Here is a 10,606-nt window from a genome sequence, read left to right as displayed (position 1 = left end):
AAAATGACCTAAATGTTCATCCAATGACACAAATGAACGTATTGGATGCACAAGATTGATTAATAACCCAATTTTGTAAGAATAAGCCTTGGGGGGACGAAAATGACCTAAATGTGCATCCAATGACACAAACACACCTATTGGATGCACAAGATTGATTAAAAACTCTAATCGGAAAAGAATAAATCTAGGGAAGACGAAAATGACCTAAATGTTCATCCAATGACACAAATGATCTTATTGGATGCACAAGATTGGTTAAAAACCCTAATTTGACTAGAATAACCCTAGGGGGGACGAAAATGACCTAAATGTGCATCCAATGACACAAACACACCTATTGGATGCACAAGATTGATTAAAAACTCTAATCGGAAAAGAATAAATCTAGGGAAGACGAAAATGACCTAAATGTTCATCCAATGACACAAATGATCTTATTGGATGCACAAGATTGGTTAAAAACCCTAATTTGACTAGAATAACCCTAGGGGGGACGAAAATGACCTAAATGTGCATCCAATGACACAAACACACCTATTGGATGCACAAGATTGATTAAAAACTCTAATCGGAAAAGAATAAATCTAGGGAAGACGAAAATGACCTAAATGTTCATCCAATGACACAAATGATCTTATTGGATGCACAAGATTGGTTAAAAACCCTAATTTGACTAGAATAACCCTAGGGGGGACGAAAATGACCTAAATGTGCATCCAATGACACAAACACACCTATTGGATGCACAAGATTGATTAAAAACTCTAATCGGAAAAGAATAAATCTAGGGAAGACGAAAATGACCTAAATGTTCATCCAATGACACAAATGATCTTATTGGATGCACAAGATTGGTTAAAAACCCTAATTTGACTAGAATAACCCTAGGGGGGACGAAAATGACCTAAATGTGCATCCAATGACACAAACACACCTATTGGATGCACAAGATTGATTAAAAACTCTAATCGGAAAAGAATAAATCTAGGGAAGACGAAAATGACCTAAATGTTCATCCAATGACACAAATGATCTTATTGGATGCACAAGATTGGTTAAAAACCCTAATTTGACTAGAATAACCCTAGGGGGGACGAAAATGACCTAAATGTGCATCCAATGACACAAACACACCTATTGGATGCACAAGATTGATTAAAAACTCTAATCGGAAAAGAATAAATCTAGGGAAGACGAAAATGACCTAAATGTTCATCCAATGACACAAATGATCTTATTGGATGCACAAGATTGGTTAAAAACCCTAATTTGACTAGAATAACCCTAGGGGGGACGAAAATGACCTAAATGTGCATCCAATGACACAAACACACCTATTGGATGCACAAGATTGATTAAAAACTCTAATCGGAAAAGAATAAATCTAGGGAAGACGAAAATGACCTAAATGTTCATCCAATGACACAAATGATCTTATTGGATGCACAAGATTGGTTAAAAACCCTAATTTGACTAGAATAACCCTAGGGGGGACGAAAATGACCTAAATGTGCATCCAATGACACAAACACACCTATTGGATGCACAAGATTGATTAAAAACTCTAATCGGAAAAGAATAAATCTAGGGAAGACGAAAATGACCTAAATGTTCATCCAATGACACAAATGATCTTATTGGATGCACAAGATTGGTTAAAAACCCTAATTTGACTAGAATAACCCTAGGGGGGACGAAAATGACCTAAATGTGCATCCAATGACACAAACACACCTATTGGATGCACAAGATTGATTAAAAACTCTAATCGGAAAAGAATAAATCTAGGGAAGACGAAAATGACCTAAATGTTCATCCAATGACACAAATGATCTTATTGGATGCACAAGATTGGTTAAAAACCCTAATTTGACTAGAATAACCCTAGGGGGGACGAAAATGACCTAAATGTGCATCCAATGACACAAACACACCTATTGGATGCACAAGATTGATTAAAAACTCTAATCGGAAAAGAATAAATCTAGGGAAGACGAAAATGACCTAAATGTTCATCCAATGACACAAATGATCTTATTGGATGCACAAGATTGGTTAAAAACCCTAATTTGACTAGAATAACCCTAGGGGGGACGAAAATGACCTAAATGTGCATCCAATGACACAAACACACCTATTGGATGCACAAGATTGATTAAAAACTCTAATCGGAAAAGAATAAATCTAGGGAAGACGAAAATGACCTAAATGTTCATCCAATGACACAAATGATCTTATTGGATGCACAAGATTGGTTAAAAACCCTAATTTGACTAGAATAACCCTAGGGGGGACGAAAATGACCTAAATGTGCATCCAATGACACAAACACACCTATTGGATGCACAAGATTGATTAAAAACTCTAATCGGAAAAGAATAAATCTAGGGAAGACGAAAATGACCTAAATGTTCATCCAATGACACAAATGATCTTATTGGATGCACAAGATTGGTTAAAAACCCTAATTTGACTAGAATAACCCTAGGGGGGACGAAAATGACCTAAATGTTCATCCAATGACACAAATGAACTTATTGGATGCACAAGATTGGTTAAAAACCCTAATTGAACGAGAATAAGCCTTGGGGGGGACGAAAATGACCTAAATGTTCATCCAATGACACAAATGAACGTATTGGATGCACAAGATTGATTAATAACCCAATTTTGTAAGAATAAGCCTTGGGGGGACGAAAATGACCTAAATGTGCATCCAATGACACAAACACACCTATTGGATGCACAAGATTGATTAAAAACTCTAATCGGAAAAGAATAAATCTAGGGAAGACGAAAATGACCTAAATGTTCATCCAATGACACAAATGATCTTATTGGATGCACAAGATTGGTTAAAAACCCTAATTTGACTAGAATAACCCTAGGGGGGACGAAAATGACCTAAATGTTCATCCAATGACACAAACACACCTATTGCATGCACAAGATTGTTTCAAAATCCTAATTGGACAATATTAAGCCTAGGGAGGACGAAAATGGCCTAAATGTTCATCATATGACACAAATGAACTTATTGGATGCACATGATTGGTTAAAAACCCTATATGGACTAGAATAAACCTAGGGAGGACGAAAATAACCTAAATGTTCATCCAATGACACAAATGAACTTATTGGATGCACAAAATTGGTTAAAAACCCTAATTGAACGAGAATAAGTTTGGGGGTACGAAAATGAACTAAATGTTCAGCCATTGACACAAATGAACTTATTGGATGCACAAGATTGGTTAAAAACCCTAATTGAACGAGAATAAGTTTGGGGGTACGAAAATGACCTAAATGTTCAGCCATTGACACAAATGAACTTATTGGATGCACAAGATTGATTAAAAACCCTAATTGGACAAGAATGAGTCTAGGGAGGATGAAAATGACCTAAATGTTCATCCAATGACACAAACACACATACTAGATGCACATGATTGGTTAAAAACCCTAATTGGACAAGTATAAGCCAAGGGAGGACGAAAATGACCTAAATGTTCATCTAATGACACAAACACCCCAATTGGATGCACACGATTGGTTAAAAACCCTAATCGGAGTAGAATAAACCTAGGGATGACGAAAATGACCTAAATGTTCATCCAATGACACAAATGAACTTATTGGATGCACAAGAATGGTTAAAAACTCTAATTGGACAAGAATAAGTCTAGGGAGGACGAAAATAACCTAGATGTTCATCCAATGACACAAATGAACTTATTGGATACACAAGATTGGTTAAAAACCCTATTTGGACAAGAATAAGCATAGGGAGGACGAAACTGACCTAAATGTTCATCCAATGACACAAACACACCTATTAGATGCATAAGATTGGTTAAAAACCCTAATTGGAATAGAATAAACCTAGGGAGGACGAAGGTTACCTAAATGTTCATCCAATGACACAAACACACCTATTAGATGCATAAGATTGGTTAAAAACCCTAATTGGGATAGAATAAACCTAGGGAGGACGAAGGTTACCTAAATGTTCATCCAATGACACAAACACACCTATTAGATGCATAAGATTGGTTAAAAACCCTAATTGGAATAGAATAAACCTAGGGAGGACGAAGGTTACCTAAATGTTCATCCAATGACACAAACACACCTATTGGACTCATAAGATTGTTTAAAAACCATAATTGGACCAGAATAAGTCAAGGGATGACGAAAATGACCTAAATGTTCATCTAATGACACAAGCACACCTATTAGATGTACATGATTGGTTAAAAACCATAATTGGATTAGAATAAACCGAGGGAGGACGAAAATGACCTAAATGTTCATCCAATGACACAAATGAACTTATTAGATGCACAAGATTGGTTAAAAAACCAAATTGAACGAGAATAAGACTTGGGGGGACGAAAATGACCTAAATGTCAATCCAATGACACAAATTGGACAAGAATAAGAATATGGAGGACGAAAATGACCTAAATGTTCATCCAATGACACAAACACACCAATTGGATGCACAAGATTGGTTAAAAACCCTAATTGGACTAGAATAAACCTAGGGAGGACGAAAATGACCTAAATGTTCATCCAATTACACAAACACACCTATTGGATGCACACGATTGGTTAAAATTCCTAATTGGACAAGAATAAGCCAAGGGAGGACAAAAATGACTTAAATGTTCATCCAATGAAAAAAATGAACTTAGTGGAAGCACAACAATGGTTAAATACCCAAATTGAACAAGAATAAGCCTTGGGGGGACGTAAATGACCTAAATGTTCATCCAATGACACAAATGAACTTATTGGATGCACAAGAATGGTTAAAAACCCTAATTGGACAAGAATAAGCCAAGGGAGGACGAAAATGATCTAAATGTTCATCCAATGAAATAAACACACCTATTGGATGCACAAGATTGGTTAAAAACCCTAATTGGACTAGAATAAGCCTAGGGGGACGAAAATGACCTAAATGTTCATCCAATGACACAAATGAACTTATTGGATGCACAAGAATGGTTAAAAACCCTAATTGGACAAGAATAAGTCTATGGAGGACAAATTTACATAAATGTTCATCCAATGTTACAAACACACCTATTGGATGCATAAGATTGGTTAAAAACACTAATTGGAATAGAATAAACCCAGGGAGGACGAAAATGACCTAAATGTTTATCCAATGACACAAAGACACCTATTGGATGCACAAGATTGGTTAAAAACCCTAATTGAACAAGAATAAGCCAAGGGAGGACGAAAATGATCTAAATGTTCATCCAATGAAATAAACACACCTATTGGATGCACAAGATTGGTTAAAAACCCTAATTGGACAAGAATAAGCCAAGGGAGGACGAAAATAACCTAAATGTTCATTCAACGACACAAACAGACTTATTGGATGCACAAGATTTGTTAAAAACTCTAATTGGACTAGAATAAGTCTTGGGAGGACGAAAATGACCTAAATGTTTATCCAATGTCACAAACACACCTATTGGATGCACAAGATCGGTAAAAAACCCTAATTGGAATAGAATAAACCTAGGGAGGACGAAAATGACCTAAATGTTCATCCAATGACACAAATGAACTTATTGGATGCACAAGATTGATTAATAACCCAATTTCGACAAGAATAAGCCTAGGGGGGACGAAGATGACCTAAATATGCATCCAATGACACAAACTCACCTATTGGATGCACAAGATTAGTTTAAAACCCTAATTGGATTAGAATAAACCTAGGGAGGACAAAAATGACCTAAATGTTCATCCAATGACACAACTGAAGATGCACAAGATTGGTTAAAAACCCTAATTGAACGAGAATAAGTCTTGGGGGTACGAAAATGACCTAAATGTTCATGCACTGACATAAATAAACTTATTGGATGCACAAGATTGATTAAAAACCCTAATTGGACTAGAATAAACCTAGGGAGGACGAAAAAGACCTAAATATTCATCCAATGACACAAACACACCTATTGGATGCATAAGATTGGTTAAAAACCCTAATCGGAATAGAATAAACCTAGGGAGGACAAAAATGACCTAAATGTTCATCCAATAACCCAAAGACACCTATTGGATGCACAAGATTGGTTAAAAACCCTAATTGAACAAGAATAAGCCAAGGGAGGACGAAAATGACCTAAATGTTCATCCAATAACCCAAAGACACCTATTGGATGCACAAGATTAGTTTAAAACCCTAATTGGACAAGTATAAGCCAAGGGAGGACGAAAATGACCTAAATGTTCATCCAATGACACAAATGAACTTATTAGATGCACAAGATTGGTTAAAAACCCTAATTGAACAAGAATAAGCCAAGGGAGGACGAAAATGATTTAAATGTTCATCCAATGAAATAAACACACCTATTGGATGCACAAGATTGGTTAAAAAACCTAATTGGACAAGAATAAGCCAAGGGAGGACAAAAATAACCTAAATGTTCATTCAACAAAACAAACACACCTATTGGATGCACAAGATTTGTTAACAACTCTAATTGGATTAGAATAAGTCTAGGGAGGACAAAAATCACCTAAATGTTTATCCAATGACACAAACACACCTATTGGATGCACAAGATCGGTAAAAAACCCTAATTGAACGAGAATAAGCCTTGGGGGGGGGGGACGAAACTGACCTAAATGTTCATCCAATGACACAAATGAACTTATTGGATGCACAAGGTTAGTTAAAAACCCTAATTGGATTAGAATAAACTGAGGGAGGACGAAAATGACCTAAATGTTCATCCAATGACACAAATGAACTTATTAGATGCACAAGATTGGTTAAAAAACCAAATTGAACCAGAATAATCTTTGGGGGGACGAAAATGACCTAAATGTCAATCCAATGACACAAATGAACTTATTGGATGCACAAGATTGGTTAAAAACCCTAATTGGACAAGAATAAGCCAAGGGAGGACAAAATTGACTTAAATGTTCATCCAATGACACAAACACACCTATTGGACGAAAATGACCTAAATGTTCATCCAATGACACAAACACACCTATTGGATGCACACGATTGGTTAAAATTCCTAATTGGACAAGAATAAGCCAAGGGAGGACAAAATTGACTTAAATGTTCATCCAATGACAAAAATGAACTTAGTGGATGCACAACATTGGTTAAATACCCAAATTGAACAAGAATAAGTCTTGGGGGGACGTTAATGACCTAAATGTTCATCCAATGAAACAAATGAACTTATTGGATGCACAAGAATGGTTAAAAACCCTAATTGGACAAGAATAAGTCTATGGAGGACAAAATTACCTAAATGTTCATCCAATGACACAAACACACTTATTGGATGCATAAGATTGGTTAAAAACACTAATTGGAATAGAATAAACCTAGGGAGGATGAAAATGACCTAAATGTTTATCCAATGACACAAAAACACCTATTGGATGCACAAGATTGGTTAAAAACCCTAATTGAACAAGAATAAGCCAAGGGAGGACGAAAATGATCTAAATGTTCATCCAATGAAATAAACACACCTATTGGATGCACAAGATTGGTTAAAAACCCTAATTGGACAAGAATAAGCCAAGGGAGGACGAAAATAACCTAAATGTTCATTCAACGACACAAACACACTTATTGGATGCACAAGATTTGTTAAAAACTCTAATTGGACTAGAATAAGTCTTGGGAGGATGAAAATGACCTAAATGTTTATCCAATGACAGAAACACACCTATTTTATGCACAAGATCGGTAAAAAACCCTAATTGGAATAGAATAAACCTAGGGAGGACGAAAATGACCTAAATGTTCATCCAATGACACAAATGAACTTATTGGATGCACAAGATTGATTAATAACCCAATTTCGACAAGAATAAGCCTAGGGGGGACGAAGATGACCTAAATATGCATCCAATGACACAAACACACCTATTGGATGCACAAGATTAGTTTAAAACCCTAATTGGATTAGAATAAACCTAGGGAGGACGTAAATGACCTAAATGTTCATCCAATGACAAAAATGAACTTATTGGATGCACAAGATTGGTTAAAAACCCTAATTGAACGAGAATAAGACTTGGAGGTACGAAAATGACCTAAATGTTCATCCACTGACACAAATAAACTTATTGGATGCACAAGATTGATTAAAAACCCTAATTGGACTAGAATAAACCTAGGGAGGACGAAAATGACCTAAATGTTCATCCAATGAGACATACACACCAATTGGATGCACAAGATTGGTTAAAAATCCTAATTGGACAAGAATAAGCCAAGGGAGGACGAAAATGACCTAAATGTTCATCCAATGACACAAACACCCCTATTGGATGCACACGATTGGTTAAAAACCCTACTCGGACTAGAATAAACCTAGGGACGACGAAAATGACCTAAATGTTCATCCAATGACCCAATCACACCTATTGGATGCACAATGTTGGCTTATAACCATAATTGGACAAGATTAAGCTTAGGGAGGTCGAAAATGACCTAAATGTTCATCCAATGACACAAATGAACTTATTGGATGGACAAGATTAATTAAAAACTCTAATTGGACAAGAATAAGCCAAGGGAGGACGAAAATGACCTAAATGTTCATCCAATGACACAAATGAACTTATTGGATGGACAAGATTAATTAAAAACTCTAATTGGACAAGAATAAGTCTAGGGAGGACTAAAATGACCTAAATGTTCGTCCAATGACACAAACACACCTATTGAATGCACAAGATCGGTAAAAAACCCAAATTGGAATAGAATAAACCTAGGGAGGACGAAAATGACCTAAATGTGTATCCAATAACACAAATGAACCTATTTAGATGCACAAGATTGTTTAAAAACCCTAGTTGAACAAGAATAAGCCTTGGGGGGGGGGGGGGCGAAAATGACCTAACTGTTCATCCAATGACACAAACACACCTATTGGATGCACAAGATTGTTTAAAAACCCTAGTTGAACAAGAATAAGCCTTGGGGGGGGGGGGGGCGAAAATGACCTAACTGTTCATCCAATGACACAAACACACCTATTGGATGCACAAGATTGTTTAAAAACCCTAGTTGAACAAGAATAAGCCTTGGGGGGGGGGGGGGCGAAAATGACCTAACTGTTCATCCAATGACACAAACACACTATTGGATGCACAACATTGGTTAAAAACCCTAATTGGAATAGAATAAACCTAGGGAGGACGCTAAATGTTCATCCAATGACCCAATCACACCTATTGGATGCATAAGATTGGTTAAAAACCCTAATTGAAATAGAATAACCCAAGGGAGGACGAAAATGACCTAAATGTTCATCCAATGACACAAACACACCTATTGGATGCACAAGATCGGTAAAAAACCGTAATTAGAATAGAATAAACCTAGGGAGGACGAAAATGACCTAAATGTTCATCCAATGACACAAACACACCTATTGGATGCACACGATTGGTTAAAATTCCAAATTGGACAAGAATAAGCCAAGGGAGGACAAAAATGACTTAAATGTTCATCCAATGACAAAAATGAACTTAGTGGATGCACAACATTGGTTAAATACCTAAATTGAACAAGAATAAGCTTTCGGGGGACGTAAATGACCTAAATGTTCATCCAATGACACAAATGAACTTATTGGATGCACAAGATTGGTTAAAAACCCTAATTGGAATAGAATAAACCTAGGGAGGACGAAAATGACCTAAATGTTCATCCAATGATACAACCACACCTATTGGATGCATAAGAATGGTTAAAAACCCTATTGGAATAGAATAAACCTAGGGAGGACGAAAATGACCTAAATGTTCATCCAATGACACAAACACACCTATTGGATGCATAAGAATGGTTAAAAACCCTATTGGAATAGAATAAACCTAGGGAGGACGAAAATGACCTAAATGTTCATCCAATAACCCAAAGACACCTATTGGATGCACAAGATTGGTTAAAAACCCTAATTGAACAAGATTAAGCCAAGGGAGGACAAAAATGATTTAAATGTTCATCCAATGAAATAAACACACCTATTGGATGCACAAGATTGGTTAAAAACCCTAATTGGACAAGAATAAGCCAAGGGAGGACGAAAATAACCGAAATGTTCATTCAACGAAACAAACACACCTACTGGATGCACGAGATTTGTTAAAAACTCTAATTGGACTAGAATAAATCTAGGTAGGACGAAAATGACCTAAATGTTTATCCAATGACACAAACACACCTATTGGATGCACAAGATCGGTAAGAAACCCTAATTGGAATAGAATAAACCTAGGGAGGACGAAAATGACCTAAATGTTCATTCAATGACACAAATGAACTTATTGGATGCACAAGATTGGTTAAAAACCCTAATTGAACGAGAATAATGTTGGTATCAGTGGCCTCATTTTTATGAAAAACGTTTATAACAGTCTTTTTTAAAAATTATTTCGCAAGATTGATAATCAATTCAACAAAAGAACTCTTTTATTGAACTAATGATCAATCACGGTCCCAAGTAGTTGATTCTAATCGAAGGTTCACGCTTACATGTATTGATCAATTACTAGTCAAGATTATGCAGTAATAGTTCTA

The sequence above is a fragment of the Cicer arietinum genome, unplaced genomic scaffold, assembly GCF_000331145.2.
Source record: "Cicer arietinum cultivar CDC Frontier isolate Library 1 unplaced genomic scaffold, Cicar.CDCFrontier_v2.0 Ca_scaffold_5784_v2.0, whole genome shotgun sequence".
NCBI lineage: Eukaryota > Viridiplantae > Streptophyta > Magnoliopsida > Fabales > Fabaceae > Cicer > Cicer arietinum.
This window is presented reverse-complemented; position numbering follows the sequence as displayed.